Source organism: Rhinolophus hipposideros (genome assembly GCF_964194185.1).
Source record: "Rhinolophus hipposideros genome assembly, chromosome: 7".
Classification (NCBI taxonomy): Eukaryota; Metazoa; Chordata; class Mammalia; order Chiroptera; family Rhinolophidae; genus Rhinolophus; species Rhinolophus hipposideros.
The window spans coordinates 61,344,644-61,362,424 of NC_138053.1; the positions used below are offsets into that span (position 1 = coordinate 61,344,644).

Consider the following 17,781-nt stretch of genomic DNA (forward strand, 5'->3'; position numbering starts at 1 on the left):
CCCCCCAGGATTGGAAACAGGCAGGAATTTCTCTCTTACCATTCCTATTCAACATCTTACTAGAAGTCCCAGTCAAGGCAAAAAGGCAATACAAAGAAAAAAAGGCATACAGATTGGAAAAGAAAAGATAAAAATCTCTGTCACAGGTGACTTACCTACCTATTATAAAATTTTAAAGAATCTACTAAAGAGGTCCTAGAACTAATAAGTCATTTCAGCAAGGCCACAAGATACATGGTCAATATGCAAAAATTAATTGCATTTTTATATATATGTAATGAAAACTTAGAATTTACAGTTACAAACAATATTATTTATCATAACACCAAATGCAGACTATATATTTTGAAAACGACAAAATACTGATGAAAGAAATCAAAGAAGACCTAAAGAAATGGGAAGATATGCTGTGTATGTGGGTTGACTTGGTATTATTAACGTGTCAATTCTCCCCAAACTGATCTAGAGATTCAAAGAAATCTCAGTAAAAATTCCAAGAGGATGTTTTATTGATATCATAAGTTGTTTATAACATTTCTATGAAAGAACAAAGGAACAAAAAAAGCTAAACAATTTTGGAAAAGAGGAGCAAAGTTGCAGGACTCACACTGGCTGATTTCAAGGTTTACTATAAAGCTACAGTAATCCAGACAATGACTTACGGGCAAAAAAGTAGACACATAGATCAATGGAACAGAATAAAGATTCCAGAAGTAGACTCACATATGTGACAACTGGTTTTTGACAATGGTGCAAAGACAATTCAGGAGGAAATATTGCGCTGATGTCCCTATGCAAAAAAAAATTTTTTTACCTTGACCCATACCACATATATTTTACAAAACCCAACTCAAATGTAACTTTATAAACTCCAAACTCCTAGAAATCAAGGGAGTCAAATTTATGTCAAAAATATACTTAGTGAGTACTGGGTAGATTATGCAAAACTTGAAGTTCCTCTCCTATTCTTGAATTCTTCACGTCTCTGAGCCTCCTCTGAGCACCTACTCACAGAGTGTGCAATCCAAATGCAGAACTTGGCACACAGGAGGCGCTCAGCAAATGCCGGTTCCTATGAGTGTGTCTAACAGATCCCTTTCTATTGCCCATCTTATCTACCAAGTCTTGTAGCTCTATTTTGCTATCAAGTTCTCATTCTACTTACTGTAAGAAAAGGTAAGTCAAAGCAGATGTAAAATTGTTGCTTTTCTCAGTTGGCTCTTGCTTCTGTCCAATTTTCCCTTCTTTTGGGACCTCTTTGTGTCAGTTGCTGGCTGATCAGTGTTCACACCACGTCCTGATTTAGCGTAACCTGCAATTTTCATGAACACGCAGAAAGACTCACTCCCTCATCCAAATTAATGAGGAAGACATTAAATAAGACCCTCCCTGACAGCCATCTCTGCACCTTCCTACAAGATATTCTGCAATTTATCAATAAACTTTCTTAGTGATCTCATAGCTAATTTTGCAAATAAAATTTCCTGATGCATATCAAACCTTTACCAACCTAAGATATATTACATCTCTTGCATTTCCCCTTCATCTATTCATAACTCTGTCATAAAAGCTATCGTGCTGGCATGATTTGTTTCTTTGAAGCCTAAGCCACTTATTGTTACTGATATCATCACTCTCCTGCTACATACATACATATATACCAGGGGTGCCAAAAAAATGTGTACAAGTGGACACTTCAGTCAACATTGCTCAAGCAGTAGTTCGCCATAATTAGAAGTGTCTGGATGCTGATGGTAACCACTTTGAGCACCTCTTGTAATTGCAGAAGTCAAACGTGACTTGTAGTCATCTTTTGTTATCGGTATATATTGAGTTTTATAATTGTAATAGTTTTTTTCCTTTCTTAAAATGTGTATACATTTTTTGGCATCGTGTGTGTGTGTGTGTGTTTGTGTGTGTGTGTGTGTGTTTGTGTGTGTGTGTGTGTATGTGTGTGAGTGTGAGTGTGTCTATTATGGGGGGAAGTGATGTTTACAGAGCAATAATTGCCAGTATCTTTTTTTTCTTCTTTCTCGCTTTGAAGATCAGGATGTTTCATATTGATATCAGTCCATTCATCTGGTAATTTCCCTGATTTTATACCAAGTGCTCGGCTTGATTTTTCTATGATTACTATGTGAGTCTTATCAGGAGGCCTATCCTCTGGATCTTGGACTATATCCTGAGTAATATAAGCCAATGTCAAGGAGGTCCCTGCCGCCTCACAATGTCAGGGAAAAGCACTGTCCATGCTCCAAAAGGAAAGCACAGGAATCCTAGGTTCTGCCATTGGTAGACTTTATTTTTCAGGGAATTCGTATGGACATACAGGGTTTTTAGAAAATGGTAAGAGTTACAGAATGCAGTTAAGAATAGAAGTTCTGCCTCATTTATATATGGCCTCAAATAAATTGAGAAATTTGGCCATCTTAATCTCGTAGATATTTACTTGTTTTGGTGTCTTCTATTTTTTTATTAAAACTTATTGGGGTGACAATGATTAGTAAAATTACATAGGTTTCAAGTGTACAATTCTGTATTACATCATCTATATGTCACATTGTGTGTTCACCACCCAGAGTCAGTGCTCCTTCTATCACCACACATTTGATCCCGTTTACCCTCATCTACCATCCCCCTCCCCCCTTAGACTCTGGTAACCACTCTGAGTTTTTGTTTCTTTATTTGTTTGTCTTGTTCCTTTGTTGCTTTCAGTTTTATATCCCACATATCAGTGAATCATATGGTTCTCGACTTTTTCTGTGTGACTTATTTCGCTTAGCATAATAATCTCAAGATCTATCCATTTTGTCCCAAATGGCACTATTTCATCTTTTCTTACCGCCAAATAGTATTCCATTGTGTATATATACCACAACTTCTTTATCCAATCATCTATCGAACGATACTTTGGTTGTTTCCATATCTTGGCCACCGTAAACAAAGCTGCAATGAAGACAGGAGCATACATGTCTTTAGGGATAAATGTTTTCAGATTTTTTGGGGTAGATACCCAGGGGAGGGATTGCTGGTTCATATGGTAATTCTATTCTTAATTTTTTGAGTAACCTCCATACTGCCTTCCATAGCAGCTGCACCAGTCTGCATTCCCACCAACAGTGTATGAGGGTTCCTTTTTCTCCACAGCCTCTCCAACACTTGTTACTACTTGTCTTGTTGATGACAGCCATTCTAACTGGGGTGAGGTGATATCTCATTGTGGTTTTTTATTTGCATTTCTCTGATAATTAGTGATGTTGATCATTTTTTCATATGTCTATTAGCCATCTGTGTGTCCTCTTTGGAGAAATGTCAATTCAGGTCCTCTGCCCATTTTTTTAATTGCTGTCTTCTATTTTAAAAAAGGAAAATTGATATTTATTGAAAGCCTATGGTAGGCCAGACATTCTTCTATCTTTCTTTTAGTCCATACAACAATGCTTAAGGTAGTATATTTTATTATACCTATTTTACAGATGGCATTATAGAGACTATGGTTATGCAGTTATTCCTGAGGCCATATGGCAAGGCATAGATCTGGGAATCATATTCAGACTGTGTAGCTTAAGAGACCTGTCATTTTTTACAATCTATACTGTTCTTTATTTTGCAGAAAATCATTCCACGATTGTAGGTAAATCCCCTAACTACTCTGACCCCAGTGTCCCCACTTGTGAAGTAGAAGGGTTGGAATAGCTCATCACTAAGTTGTCTGCCTGTTGTAACACTCTGAGAGCCTTGAAGAATTTGAATTCAGGCCAACAGAAGACCTGATTGTATTTCTTAAAGGAAAATACTAATTTTTAATATAGAAAAATATATATGGAGAGAGCGCTAAGAAGTATGAAGTATTAACCAAAGTTAGTGTGGGTGAGGTTCATGCAGATTCTGAAAGCTCAACAATTAGAGGCCATTTTGCACACAGTTTTAGGATGCATGAGGCACTGAAGTTCCTATGAAATTTGCTGTAGACATCCTGACATCCTCTGGCCCCTGAAAATAGGAAATGCCTAGATTCAAAAGTGTATGATTTCCAAATTACTAACTCCAACTCTTGAGTTGCAGTCCTTCGACCAGGTAATATAGGAGAAACTTCCAAAGAGAGTGTGTGCACTGAGGTCCAGCTTCCTGGAGAGACTGGTTCTGTTTACTAATATTTCCAGAGATCCTCATCACTTCAAGAATGAAAATCACTACTGTGACCTTCTCTTCTGTTTTACACCTCCTTTCCCCTCATCATTTGTACATCGCAGACAGGATGCCTTTTCACATAATGTAGTACTTTTGATAGAGAGAAAAGTGATCTAAACTTATATAGTTGACCATTTTTTAATATTCTCCTTCCTCCCTCCCTCTCTTTCTTCCTTCCTTTTTATTTTTTTTTAAGCAGGGTTTTGCTTTCAGCAGTTATTGTAGTCTAATTTGTAGTTTCTACAAACAGTATCATATTTTAAAATATTCAATGAGTACAACTTTACTTAAAATTGTTTTATATATCCATGGGATGAAGTCAGCCTCACTCATTTGAAACCCTCTGATGGACCAACTGCTTTCAGCAAGTGCTCCTTTTTTGGTAGTTTGAATATAATTAAATCTTGTAGAATAGATCCCTGTGCACTTTTGGATGCTGGGTGAGGAATGGAGAAATGTGGGCTAGCTGGTAAAAACTTAAGTCCAAAGTACCCCTCCAATCATACTGTAAAAATATATGTATTTTAAAAATTGAGATTCATGTAGTTTTCTGACTTGATTGAACTAGAAACTCTCAGCAAGAGCTTGATTTATAGCCCATTATCCAGACCAAAGAGGTTTGGATGAGCTTCTGTTAAGTATGCAACTCTAAGCTCTCTGAATTCTGCTCATCAACAGGAAAGGCATGTTGCAGACGACAAGCAGAGGAGCTTTTGTGTTGGCTAATTCCCACTGTCTGGACCATCAGCATGCAGGGCACCACATTCTAATGCATGGTGCCAGCCCAATGCCCTGTCCCAGCCCAATGCCCTATCCCAGCTACTTTGCTACTTCCCTTTGGTGGTTTCTCTGGACTAGGAACATAGAGGGATGGCAAGTCTAGGTTAACAAAAGCCACTGCATGATATCAGGAACACAGAGTTTTCAAGCCAGAAAGGTTTCAAGCCACTTGGAGCCTCAGTTTTCCTATCTTTAAAATGGGGGCAATACCTATTGCTCAAGTGTAGTAAGAAACAGAGGTGATATATATAAATTGTCATACAAAGGGCTCAGCTAGAGAGCACCGTAAAGTGCCTGAGGTATCTGGCGGTTGTTGGTGTTGTTTAATGAAAGCAGCAAGCACACGTTGGAGACCTGCTTCATGCCCATTCCTGGCCAGGCTCTGAGATGATGGACGGAGGGCTGCTGTCCAGGCAGAGCCTGCAGACACCCCTCCCCCAGCCTGTGCTCTGCTCAGACAAACATGCCCAAAGCCCTTCGCCATTCCCCAATCTTGTTAGACCCCCATCACATGGCAGACGGACTGGAGTGCTGCCTCCTCTCATCCAGCTCAGCAGGCTTGTTTCTCATGCAATTTCAGGCATGGAAGAAACCTTTGCCAACCAAATGAAAGAGGAGTTTTAATTTCTTTCTCCCCCAGTTTCTGAACCAAGATGAACACAATAACTTAGGTATATGATTCTTTCCCCTAGGGCCTCAAAATACATGCACTTCTTAATTCAGGCCTAAAGGTGATTTGTTCTTTACGAATATAATATTCAAGGTGTTAGTGCTCAATCTGAACACATCTCAAAATTGTAGACATGATGCCTTTTTTATGAAAATGTTTTGGGAAGCTGCCACTGTCTGGCATGTGCAGGTAGTTTAAATAAGTGTGTGTGTGTGTGTGTGTGTGTGTGTGTGTGTGTGTGTGTGGCATAAGTTATGTGTGCTCTTTTAGAAAAGTTTTAAAATTGAGATATATCAATGGAAATAAAAATGTAACTGACCCCAAATCCGACTATCCACAGTCCATTTAATTGTTAATCTTCTAGACACTTTTGGTTGTCCATATACGTGTATCTAAATTAAAAATGCAAAGCTTCTGTAATAAAATAAGGCTGCGTTTTACATACTGATGTTATTCCATTCAATAATATCATGACTTTCTTTGCATGTCCCTATATATTTACATTTCCATTCCAATATAACTGTAAATACCATAATTTATTTAATCAATTTCCTATTACCAGATAGTTTGTTTTAGTTTTATTACTCTTAAATGTGACCTGAATATCTCAGGCTTTACTAGCCAATGAGTACAAATGTAGTCTCAGTGACATTAATTCCCCAAATTTAATAACTATAAGGTCCCAACTCCATTAGTTTCACGTTTCCTCCTTACATATTTCCAAGAGTCCACCAGAGTGCTTATCTGTGGCGTGGATTGTTTATGGCTATTTCATGCTTCCATGGCCAGCTGTGCCACGGTCATGCGCCCCAAGCCTGACGGCTGCCCAGGGAAATGCTTTGGGCTAGAACTTCTCTCCTGTCGTACCAGCGCATCACCATGATCCGAGAATCTGCTTTTCCAAATGCTGGCACAACCAAAATGCTATTAATGTACGTCAAAACTGATCATCTTTATTGCTATTTCCACCCCTGTGAAATGAGAAGGAAAAGGAGCCTCACCTGGGGTTCCATAACAAGGCTGCTCAAACCCAGTGTGTCCGGTGTTGAGTTAAACAGTGCATCGTTCTTACACAGCTTCTTTCTCTGAGCGCCCACCCACACCTCCCTAGCAGAGGGTAAGATGGCCAACTGTTCCTGTGACGTCCATGATTTTAGTACTGAACGTCCCACATCCCAAGAAATGCCTCAGTGCCCAGCAAATCAGAATGGTTTGTCACTCCTGGAGGGACTGGTTCAAGTGCTGGTGTGAGCCCACATGCTGTGCCCACGGCTTCCTTCCAACATCCATGCCCCGTGGCGAAGCCTGTTTTGCCTTTTCCTTTCTGATAAAACTCATCTTAGGATTCCCCTGTCTGGTTTCCATTGAGGCCACAGGTACCAGACATGCGTGTATAGGTCTCAAACTCAAAAATTAAAAAACCCAGGGTTGCAATGATTTGTCCTCAAGAGGCTCTTCAGCTCCTCACTTGGCCTTGTGTTCAGTCTCTTACACCAGTGGAAGCAAATGCATATCCGGTAGGGGAGAGGTGGCCTGACCCCCCTCAGCAGAAGCTCTGGAATCCCATCACTTTCGTATAAACAACACTCTGATGAACATCTTATACTTAGAGCTCTATGCGTGAGTCTATTTCTTTATGATAAATCTCCAAAAATGTAATTGCCTTTTAATTTTTTTTTACATATTACCAGAGTGCACTCCAGAAAGTCTATTCCAATGCAGTTTCTGCAATTATTTTTTTTTAAAACCATGCAAATTTATATCCAGGATGAAAAGAAGCTCTGACCTGTTTCTAGGATAACAGAGTACATTCCATGCCAGAAAGTCCTTGCAAGAGGGGAAAGGGAGAGGATATGAGAGGAAGGCTGGGAAAGAACATCCCAGAGTCACCTGAAAGGATACAAAGCTTGATTGAGCCCCTTACACTCAGCACTTTGTGGTTATTGTGCAGCTACTCCCAGAATACCCATGCCGTCCAGCTAGCATATTTCCTCTTTCACTCAGGTCCAAATTCCTGCGCTGTACAGGCAGACTCCAACCAGGAATTAGCCCTTGGAAGGAAAATAGAGGCTGGGAAAATGCTACTCTGACTTGCCCTCTTTTCTTAGATGTCCATAGAATCTGTGGCTGTTGGTTCACAGGAAATAAAAATGAGGAGAAACCCAGACACAGGTCGCCATTAGCAAAATGAAGCAGTTGCCTCGTTAGTTGGAGAGCAGCCTGAGGTGGTGTGGGGCTAAGTTCCAGAAACAATGTGGGAGACTGATCAGGACTTTGTGCATCATGCGATCCCTAGGTACAAAGCCGGTGAGCTGCCTAGGCCCAGCTTCCTAATGAAGGGATGACTTCGTAGCTCCCGGAGTCAGGCGGGGACAGTGAAACCTGGGAGCATGAAACATAGCAAGTGATTTTATCTCGTCGGGTATAGTCAACACATACTCTGGGATGAAAAACCCAGGAAATATGTGCCAAGGGCATGTCCACCTCCATTCTGTTTCAAATCCAGGTGAAGAAAATGTAAAGCATTCAAAATAAAAAAGGATGCCATGTTTGTGTGATTTGTAAATCTCCTTATGCAAAAGTTAAGGGCGGTGGTCTGCTCCTCACTGGGCAGTAAGGGAAGCAAACCAATATTACCATTAGACCTGATTTAAATGCTGAATGCACTTAATGGACACATTTACATAATTAACCATCCAAACTAACACAAGAGACGCAATTCCCTCAACACTCCTGCAGAGCCCAGGGCAGACAGCTGGTCCTGATCTTAGTCCTAGGTGACCGAAGGTTTCCAGTCAGGAAAAGGCTTCCGGGACGCTCCCACTTTGCTCATCCAAGACATTCAAGTCCAACCTGAGCTGCCTGGACTTGAATGAAAAACACAGGCCCAAAACTTCTCTACATTGAGGATCATGGCCGAGACAATGCTATTATTCAGGTGCTAAACTCTCCTGTGTCTCATGGAGGAAACATCCCAGCAGGACTCACAGGAAACTCGCTTTCTAGTCCCAGTGTCAATTGTGCAGTTGTGGAACCAGGAGCAAGTTGCTTCTCCTTTCTGAGCCTCAGTTTTCTGGCCTTTAAAACAAAGACTTTGAACTAAATTGTTTCCTAAGCTCTTTTCACCTCTAATAATATCCGCAAAATAGCTTCCACAAAATAAATAAACTGTATCCCTCTTGAGTTTGGGGAAAGTTAATTTTAAAATCGTCAGTTGACTCTGCAGCCATCATCTGGAAAGCCACATGCTGAAATCGACACCCATCTCTTTGCCCTCCATTGCTTCACTATTGTTGCAATGGGTGACCTTGGGCAATGACAATTTTCCAAGACCCAAGGCTTACACAAAACCACCCCTTACCATAGTAGTGGCTGCAGAAAGTGCAGTCTTGCTCTGTTTGGGGTTTGCCATTCTTTGGGTTTCCTTACTTCTTAGAAGGCAAATTAAATGACCTTTTACCACTTTCACTGCCCCACTCCATCTATAGTTTATGCTTTTCTGAGGTAGCTGTTACACTCTTATCTGGAGGACAGATTTCAGAAAGACTGATTTCTACTACAACATTCTCTAAGGTCCAACTAAATGCACACCTGAAAGAAACACTCACATGTGTGATAATATTGTCGCCTGGCTTCCAATGTTGATGTTGAGAAGTCAGCTGTCAATTTGATCATGGTTTCTGTGGAGGTAACCTATCTTTCCTCTGACTACTTGTAAGATTTCCCCTTTATGTTTTATGTCCTATAATTTCACTATAATGTGTCTAAGAATGGGTTTCTTTTCATTTATCCTGCTTGGAATTCCTTTGGTTTCCTGAATCTATGAATTCATTTCTTTCATCAATTATAAAAAATATTCAGCATTATCTCTTTAAATATTGCCTATACTGCATTTTCTCTATTATCTCCTGAAATTATGGCCAGTCTATGTCAGTGTTTCTCACTCTGTTCATAACTCTTAATGTTTCATTCATATTTTTTTCTTTTTCTTTGTCTCTCTATGCTATATTTTGGGTGATTCACAGATGTAACTTCTACTTCATCAGTTCTCTTTTCAGCTGTGTTTAAATAGGTATTTATATTGTCCACAGAATTTATTTAAATTATTCAAATTTTTATTTCTAGAAGTATTTTTGGTTCTTTCTCAAGTGTGCCTACTCATCTGTTATTTTGTCATATGTTCAATATCCTCTTTTATTAATATTTCTTTAGAAAACATTTGTTTCATATGATTATTTTTACGTTTTATATTTAGTATCTGAAATTCTGATATCTTCATGTTTTATGGGATTCACTCATTATCTTATTTCTGTTGTCTTTTGCTCATGTTGGCTTGTTTTCTCATGTTTTTCATAATTTTTTATTACCTGTTTTCCCCTGAAACTTTACTTATAATAATTATTTGAGGTTTATCTTCTTCTGAGAGGGTCAGTATCAATGTGGGGTTAGTTTTAACCACATTTTTCATTTAGGGTATGTAGGCCATTCAGATAGGATAAATTTGCATCCGAATTCCCAAAGCTAAGGCTCAGGCAGACAAATGCAGGAGAGGTCTTCCCACAGCCATTTAAGGGTGGTTTGTTTAGAAACCCAGGTTTTGTCTCTGGTCCCCCAAGGATGTGGCTCTAGGCCACCAGGATTGCCATTGCATTTGGGGCAAAAGCTAGCTCTGCTTGTTTCAAAATATGTTCATACATTGTTCAGCACTTCTCCCATCGAAGAGTGAAACCTAATTCTCCTCTCCTTGAGTGTGCGCTGGACCTAGTAACTTGCTTCTATTGAATATAATATGATGACAGTGTTGTTCATATGGCTCAAGACTAGGTCACAGAAGGCATTGTGGCTTCCTCCTTGCTCTGCTTGGATCAGTCACCCTGGGAAAAGCCAGCTGCCTTGTTATCAGGACACTTAAGCATCATCCCTATGGAGGCGCACACACGGCACAGGCCTGACGCCTCCTGCCAAATGCGTGTGAGCGCACTGCCTTGGAGAGCCCATTGTAAGCTCCTGCCCCAGTCGGGTCTGCAGAGCACTGTAGCCACGACCAATATCTGGGCTGCAACCTTTGAACCAAAACCACTCAGCTAAGCAGCTCCCAAATTCCTGAACCATGAAAACTATCAGATAATAAATGTTTATCATTTTAACATACAAAGTTTTAGGGTGATTTGTTACTCAGCACTGGTTTATTTCCTGGAATTCTGCTTTTTCATCATTCCTGGCCTCCAGTTGTTTACTTTACTGCCAGCACAGTCACAGTTTAAAAAAAAAAAAAAGTACTTACTACATTTGATCTAACATTTTGGGGAGCACATAGCCTGCCATATTGCTGAAACCAGAAGTCTCCTCATATTTATTACCAAATTTGCTTAGGTAATCCATACCTGGTGAGTAGCTTCATTAGATAGGTAAGGAAGGAAGTTCAAAGAGGTTAAATATTCTCCCCAAGGTAACACCACCAGCAAATAATGGAACTGGGTCCTGAACCCAAGTATGGCAAACTCCAAAATCACAAGTTGCTTCCCATGGAGAAAATTGAAAACACTGTTCTCATTCAGTGTAACTCTGTCCACTAGGAATGGTTCATTAGGGCAGCAATAGGTAAGAAGAAAGAGAAGCAGAAGCTGGAGGTCCTGCTGTCACTGTTGAGGCGACGGACAGAGGGACTCTTGTGAGCCTTGAGTTCACTCCTGACTCTTGGAAAGGTCCTTTGGCCCCAGGGCTGTCTCCTCTTCTACTTCCCCAAGTGTTTCCCAGGGACCTGGTGTAAAGAGCAGTCTCGAGCACTCTGTCTCCTCTACATGTAGTCTCTAGGGGGACTGGGCTGCTCAAATAGTTTCCGTTAGTGCTCATTCAGGGACAGCTCCCCGCTCTCCTTGAAGCCCCACCTCTCTGTCTTTCCTGGGCTTATCTTTCTAGTTGTCAGCTGGAATGTTGCGTAGCCAAATGATGAGCTCGTACTAATGCACACCCAGTGGGCAAGTCATTTAACTTCCCTAAGCCTCAGCTTGCTCATCTTTAAAATGGGAGCAATAGTCTTGTCTCGTATACTTGTTGTAAATGTTAAATGCTATAATGTGTGTAAAACCAATGCTTGGCACATAGTAAAATCTGAATAAATGGTAGTTATCTAGAACGTTTAATAAATACTTTGATTGATGTTGGTTGGTGGCATAGCATGTGATAGGGAAGTGTTCATTCTTATGTATTTTTCAGGTTTCACATTTCATCGTAACACAAATGTAATTTCAGCGAGAGCAATATGAAGAGAGTATAGAAAGCCTTTCCTGTGTCCTCTACCAACCCTGGGATTTACCAACATTAAGAGGGCTATTTAGACAGTTTAAGGCTACATATTTGCAGACGAGATTTTAAGGGTGAGAGCCCATTTGTAACCCTAAGGTATTTAAACAACCCTGCAATTTGATCTCACATTCCCTGAGCATTATCTTAACTCCTCCAGGCTCCTGTCTGCCAATCCAAGCCCAACGTCCAGGACCACCTGTCCATGGCTGGCATGGCTGAGGTTTTGTGAGACTCCCAGCTGTAACCCGATCTCCACAACTGTTCAAGGGATGTTGCAGCTGCCACAAAATGTGTAAGTTTTAGTGCTGAGCAATGATTGGGGTTCAGTGGCATGCTTCTGGAAAGTTCCCATTCATTTATTTACTCATTCACCAAAACATGTTGCATACTTACGTAGGGCCAGGCCCTGTGCTAACTATGCACTCGGAATAAAAAGGGAGTAAAATAGGGCTTCTGTCTTCAGGGACTCACAGAGACCAACAAAGACAATCACAACACAGCATCGTGGTACAAGAATAGCAATGGACGCACACCTGAGAGAAAGTAATTAACCACCCAAGGTGGGAGGAGATGGGGAAAGGGAGACCTCTCACAGGGGTGACATTTGGGTGGACGGTTAAGCATGTCTCCTGGCTGTCCTACCTAATCCTTTTCTAGTTCCCATGTCACTGTCAAGGAAGTCCCCAGTTTCTTATTCAGCTCACCTTTGTACCCACGTCTCCCACCCCCAACACACACCCAGAGGCACTTGAAGTTCCACATTAAATCCTGCTATTTCTTCTTCTGGCTGCCTTCTGTTTCCCACCACTTTGGTCCAAGACATAATCGCTGCATACCTGCACTGCTGCCTCCCAATCAGCTCCCCCTCCTCCGGCCTTTGATCTGTCTATTGGACACACATCATTGAGCATCATCTTCCTCCAGTGTCACGTAGATCACATCACTGTCCTCTTCACATGCCCATAAAGGCTCCCTGCTGCCTCCCAAATCATATTAAAGCTCCTCTAAGCTTGGGCCACAAGGCCCACTACCAATTAGCCCTGCTTTACCTACCTGCCGGCCATTCCTGCTCAGCTCCGGTTGACACACTTTACTCTAGCCGGGCACAGCGCTTCCTCCTGCTTCTTTCCACCCGCACTGTCATCCCTGAGTGAGTGGTGAGATCACTGTGTGTGTGTGTGTGTGTGTGTGTGTGTGTGTGTGTGTGTGTGTGTAAGGGGATGTTTATAGGAGAGGGAGGAAGAGAGAAAGGAAGCCAACCCTCCCTTGACATTCCATTATCGAGGAAAGCTGTAAAACATGAGCAGGGTAGAGATGAAAGAAACACCCAGGAAAGAGTTGTGTGGATGGCTGTCCAGAGAGGACAGGCCACTGACCAGTGCTCTCACACTGGTGTGGGCAGGCGTGCACACGATACCAAGGGCCTCTGCTAATTGTGTTGCGCTGCCTCCCTGTCTTCCTTCAGGGTCCCTCTGCCTTATCTTTCCTGGGCGATCTCTCATGTCCCTTGATCTGTAAATCACATTGGTTCATTCCTCTCTTTACAATCCTTCTCAGCGTCTCTCAGGTAGACTACAGCTCTGACTCTTTACTCAGAAGGCCATGGTCTCACTCTGCCTCCTTCTCCAAAATCATCTCATACTACTTTCCTCTTTCCTCACTATGTTCTGCACACTCTGGTTGTGCTTCCAGTCTTTCCCATCCCAGGGCCTTTGCGCATGCTGTTCCCTCCACCTAACATTTTCTCGATCACATTCCATACCTGACTGACCCTTCTCATCATTCAGAAGCTCAGCTACCATGTCCCTGTCCCTGCATCTTCACTATAATTCTCTGGCAATACTCTGTACATTCCTTTCATCGTACTAGTTGCAGTGTATAAATCTACATGTAACAGTTTGTTTTCTTGTTTACTTGTCACCTCCGCCGGTAGGTTGTCGGCTCCTTGTGGCAGGAAACCATTTGTCTTGTTCACTGTTGGGCTCCTACAAAATGGCTGCCACAGTGTAGCAGCCAAGCCCTTACTTATTCAACGTCATCCCCAAAGCCCAGGCATCCTGTGATTGGCCCAATTTTTGGTCAAGAGGAAACACTAGTCTTCCAGGAAGTTTCCCTCTAAATGCCTTGCATGTACGCAATCCATCAGGCCATTCTATCTTGCCTTTCGAAATCTGTTCAAGAACCTCTGACTTCCATGACTTTTTCCCAAAATAACCCTTCCTGGGTTTAGTCCAGGACTTGCAAATTGAAAGGCCTTTAGAGACCAGGCAAGTAACTGAGAGGGGTGGGCGTGGTGGAGGTTAATGGAGAGTGCTGGCGACCATGGTTCACTGCAGAGCTTTAGTCCTGTATAAAGGGAGACAGTCCCTGCTCAGCTCCAGTGGGTGCTAACATGCAGGAAAAGCAGGCCCCCATATTATTGGAAGTAAAATAAATTGGAATTTCTATATGAAACATTTGGATTTTTAAAACATGGTCGAGGCATATTTCTGCAATATCTATCGGCCTGATGGTCTGCTCTGTTCTTTCAAGGAAGTTGCTTGGCACTCGCATTCATACATGGTGGGCACACTTACATTCTGAATCCTATGTTGTGACCGGTAGCCAATGCCAGGCTTCTCCTGAAGGGCAGAAATTATGCCTTTGTCTTCTTTGCAATCCTTCCAAAGCACCTAGTGAGCCCTGCACACTATTCTCCCTGTCAATGCTGGTGACTAACAAAGCGTTTCTTACGAAGGCAGCAGCCAGCTTGCTGTTTTGTGAACAGAAGCCTGGCCTATTACATGCAGCAGCTCGGCACGTCACGCAAGGCTCATATATTTTGTTCATTAGGTCTTCATCCCTCAATCAGTGTGAGAGTTACAGACTCTCTCCACCTCATCCATTCTCCTGCCTTAATGTCTTGTTGAAAGGTATCCCCGTCCTTTGTTCTAAATTCCAATCTCCTTTGTGCTATGATGGTAATGTTAACTTTGTAATTGTGCATAAGTCAGCAAACCAGAGTAATTCCTTATTCATCCAGCATCGTCAGGAAATGAGGTGTGCCACATAATTAAATTGTCCAGATAACGAGAGCTAACCAACATTTTAAAGATCAACATTTGAAAAAGAGTAAATGGAACCATCCCAAAATGTGTTATATATCCTCTTGCCTTCTTTATTTTTAAATTATTTTATATCTTTTCTTTTCCAGAATAGAAACAAGAGTAGAGAGTGATAATTAAGTTTCCCTCCTCACCCAGAGCCTCAGCCTTCTCCTTCCCCATCCCTAGCAGATGCCTCGTTACCACCACGGCGGGTTATGGGGTAGCGCCTTCCGCAAAGAGTCTATATATATACAAGCATATGTTTTTTCCTCAAAAGGTGCATGTTACGACACTGTACTGCACCTTGCTTTTTAAAATCTTATATTTCGGTATCTTAGTCATCACTCTTCATAAATACATAAAGAGTTGCTCCATTCTATACGGTGATAGCATCCTGTTCCATTGTTTGGGTGCAAAATTATTTATTTAAGCAGCCCCCTACTGATAGGCATCTAGTTACTTCCAACCTTTGGCTATTTTAAAAATGCTGCAATTATAGTCTGTATTTGCTCCATTTTTCACATGTTCAAGTATATCCGTAATGTAAATTCCCAGAAGAGAATCGCTGAATCTAGAAAGAATATGTGCATTTGTGATTTTGATAACTATTGTTACGTTGCTGTTTCTAGAATTTGCATCAGTTTTCTTCTCTTGCTGTCACTGAATGAACAGACTGATTTCATCTTCATCAGCACAATATGTAACCAAACTTTCATTTGACATTTGGTCAATTAGAGAGTAAAGAACATTAATTTATTTACTTAATATTTTTTAATTTTGGAATGTGGCTTCTGTAAAATGTCTTTCTTTGTCTCTTCTCATACGGTTTGGCTTGCATTTTACTTTGTCTAACATTAGGATTGCAACACCTGCTCTTACTGCTTCCAGTTTTCTTAAAAATATTGGTCTTTTTTTTTTTCACTAAGAGACTTTATTTTTTATATCAGTTTCAGGTTTACAGAAAGGTTGAACAAAAATACAGAGTCTCTATACACCCCCTTTCAGTCTCCCTATCTCCCAACCACCACACAATTTCCCCTATTATTAACATCCTGCATTTGTGTGGTACATTTATAAAAACTGATACATTATTATTAACTAAATTTCACAGTTTATATTAGGTTCACTCTTTGTGTTTTGGTTTTGATAAATGCATAATGCCATGTATCCACCAGAAGTTTCGCTGCCCTAAAAATCCTCTGTGCTCTGCCTGGTCATCCTTACCCCCCTCCCAACCCCTGGTGACCACTCATATCTTCACTATCTTCATAGTTTTGCCTTTTCCAGAATGTGATATGGTTGGAATCATACAGTATGTAGCCTTTTCAGGTTGTCTTTTTTCATGTAGCATTATGCACTTCGGATTTCTCCGTATCTTTTCATGGCATGATAGCGCGTCTCTTTTAGGGCTAACATTCTGTTGTCTGGATATAGTATGGTTTACTTCGTGACCTCTTGAAGGACATCTTGGTTGCTTCCAATTTAGGGTAATTATAAATAAAGCTGCTATAAACATTCATGTAGAGGTTTTTATGGGGATATAAGTTTTCAGTGCATGTGGATAAATACCTAGGAGCGTGTTTGCTGGCCTGTATGCGAAGGCTATGTTTAATACTGTTTTCCAAAGTGGCTGTACTCTGTGCATTCCCACCAGCACCGACTGAATGAGTGCAGGTTGCCCCACATCCTCAGTAGCATTTGGTGCTGTCCATGTTCTGGACTTGAGCTATTCTAATAGGTGTGTAGCGCTATCCCACTGTTTACATTTGCAATTCCCTAATGACATATGATAGTGAGCATCTTTTTATGTCTCTATTTACTATTGACGGGGCTGGGAAAACTTGTTCCTTACTTCTTTAGTTCTTCTGACTGGTTACATAATTCAAGAGACATACAGCAGATTAACAAGAGAAAACCAAATTTTAATATGTGCACACAGGAAATTCACATAAGCATGAAAATTCTACTGACAGTGAGGTAAAATTGGGTATATATGTAATTTTGGACAAAGAGAAAGGGGAGAACTGAGGTCTTAGATTTCATGAGTGAAAATGGGTAATTTGCAGGTAGCTGAGAAAGTGGCAAACAAACTCCTGCTCGGTAACTCTGGAACAATGGGACACTGTCTGACTAACAGGTCCCAGCTTGGGTCCTTTCTGTCTAATGCTGAGGTGAAAATGCTTAAGGTGATTATGCGAAGGTTTTCTTCCTGAAGCAGATTTTTCTATCTGAATTGCTTTAAGTAAAAAAAGGGGGGGGGAGGTAAAAAAAACAGAAAACAAAAACACACTCTTCCTGTGTTTTGGGGGCTTTAATTGATTTCAGTTGGAAATAATCTGGATTCCAGGTGGCACATTCCAGTTCCACTGGCTCCCGCCCTCCACCCTATCTGTATGTGTCTTCTATGGCGAGATGTCTGTTCCGATTTTTGCCTGCCTTTCAGTTGGTTTGTGATTTTATTATTGTTGAGTTTTAAAAGTTTTTTGTATAATGTGGCTAGAAGTCGTCTATCTGATATTTGGTATACAAATACTTTCTCCCAGTCAGTGGCTCGTTTTTAACTCATTTACTTTTAATTTGAAGCTTTCTTATTCTGAATGAGATTGGGTATCTTTCATTTTTTTTTAAGGACCAGTTATATTTCTTTTTCTGTGAACTATGTAGTCTTATCCTTTGGTCCTTTCATGTTAGCAACTTAATAGACCTAATAAAATTTAATCATTCTTTGAGAATTGAGTCATTAACGTG

The 17,781-nt window shown here is 40.9% G+C and overlaps 1 long non-coding RNA gene across 2 annotated transcripts in view; it reads right to left on the reverse strand.

Annotated features, from left to right (window-relative positions):
- LOC308499926 overlaps positions 1-13,149 on the reverse strand; it is a 37,656-nt gene extending 24,507 nt beyond the window's left edge. For both annotated transcript variants that reach the window (XR_013993654.1, XR_013993655.1), the window contains exons 1-3: positions 13,001-13,149; positions 2,843-2,946; positions 1,166-1,312 (exon numbers count right to left, since the gene is read on the reverse strand). This is a non-coding gene — a long non-coding RNA (uncharacterized lncRNA). The remainder of the gene's footprint in view (positions 1-1,165; positions 1,313-2,842; positions 2,947-13,000) is intronic.
- Between the last annotated feature and the right edge of the window lie 4,632 nt (positions 13,150-17,781).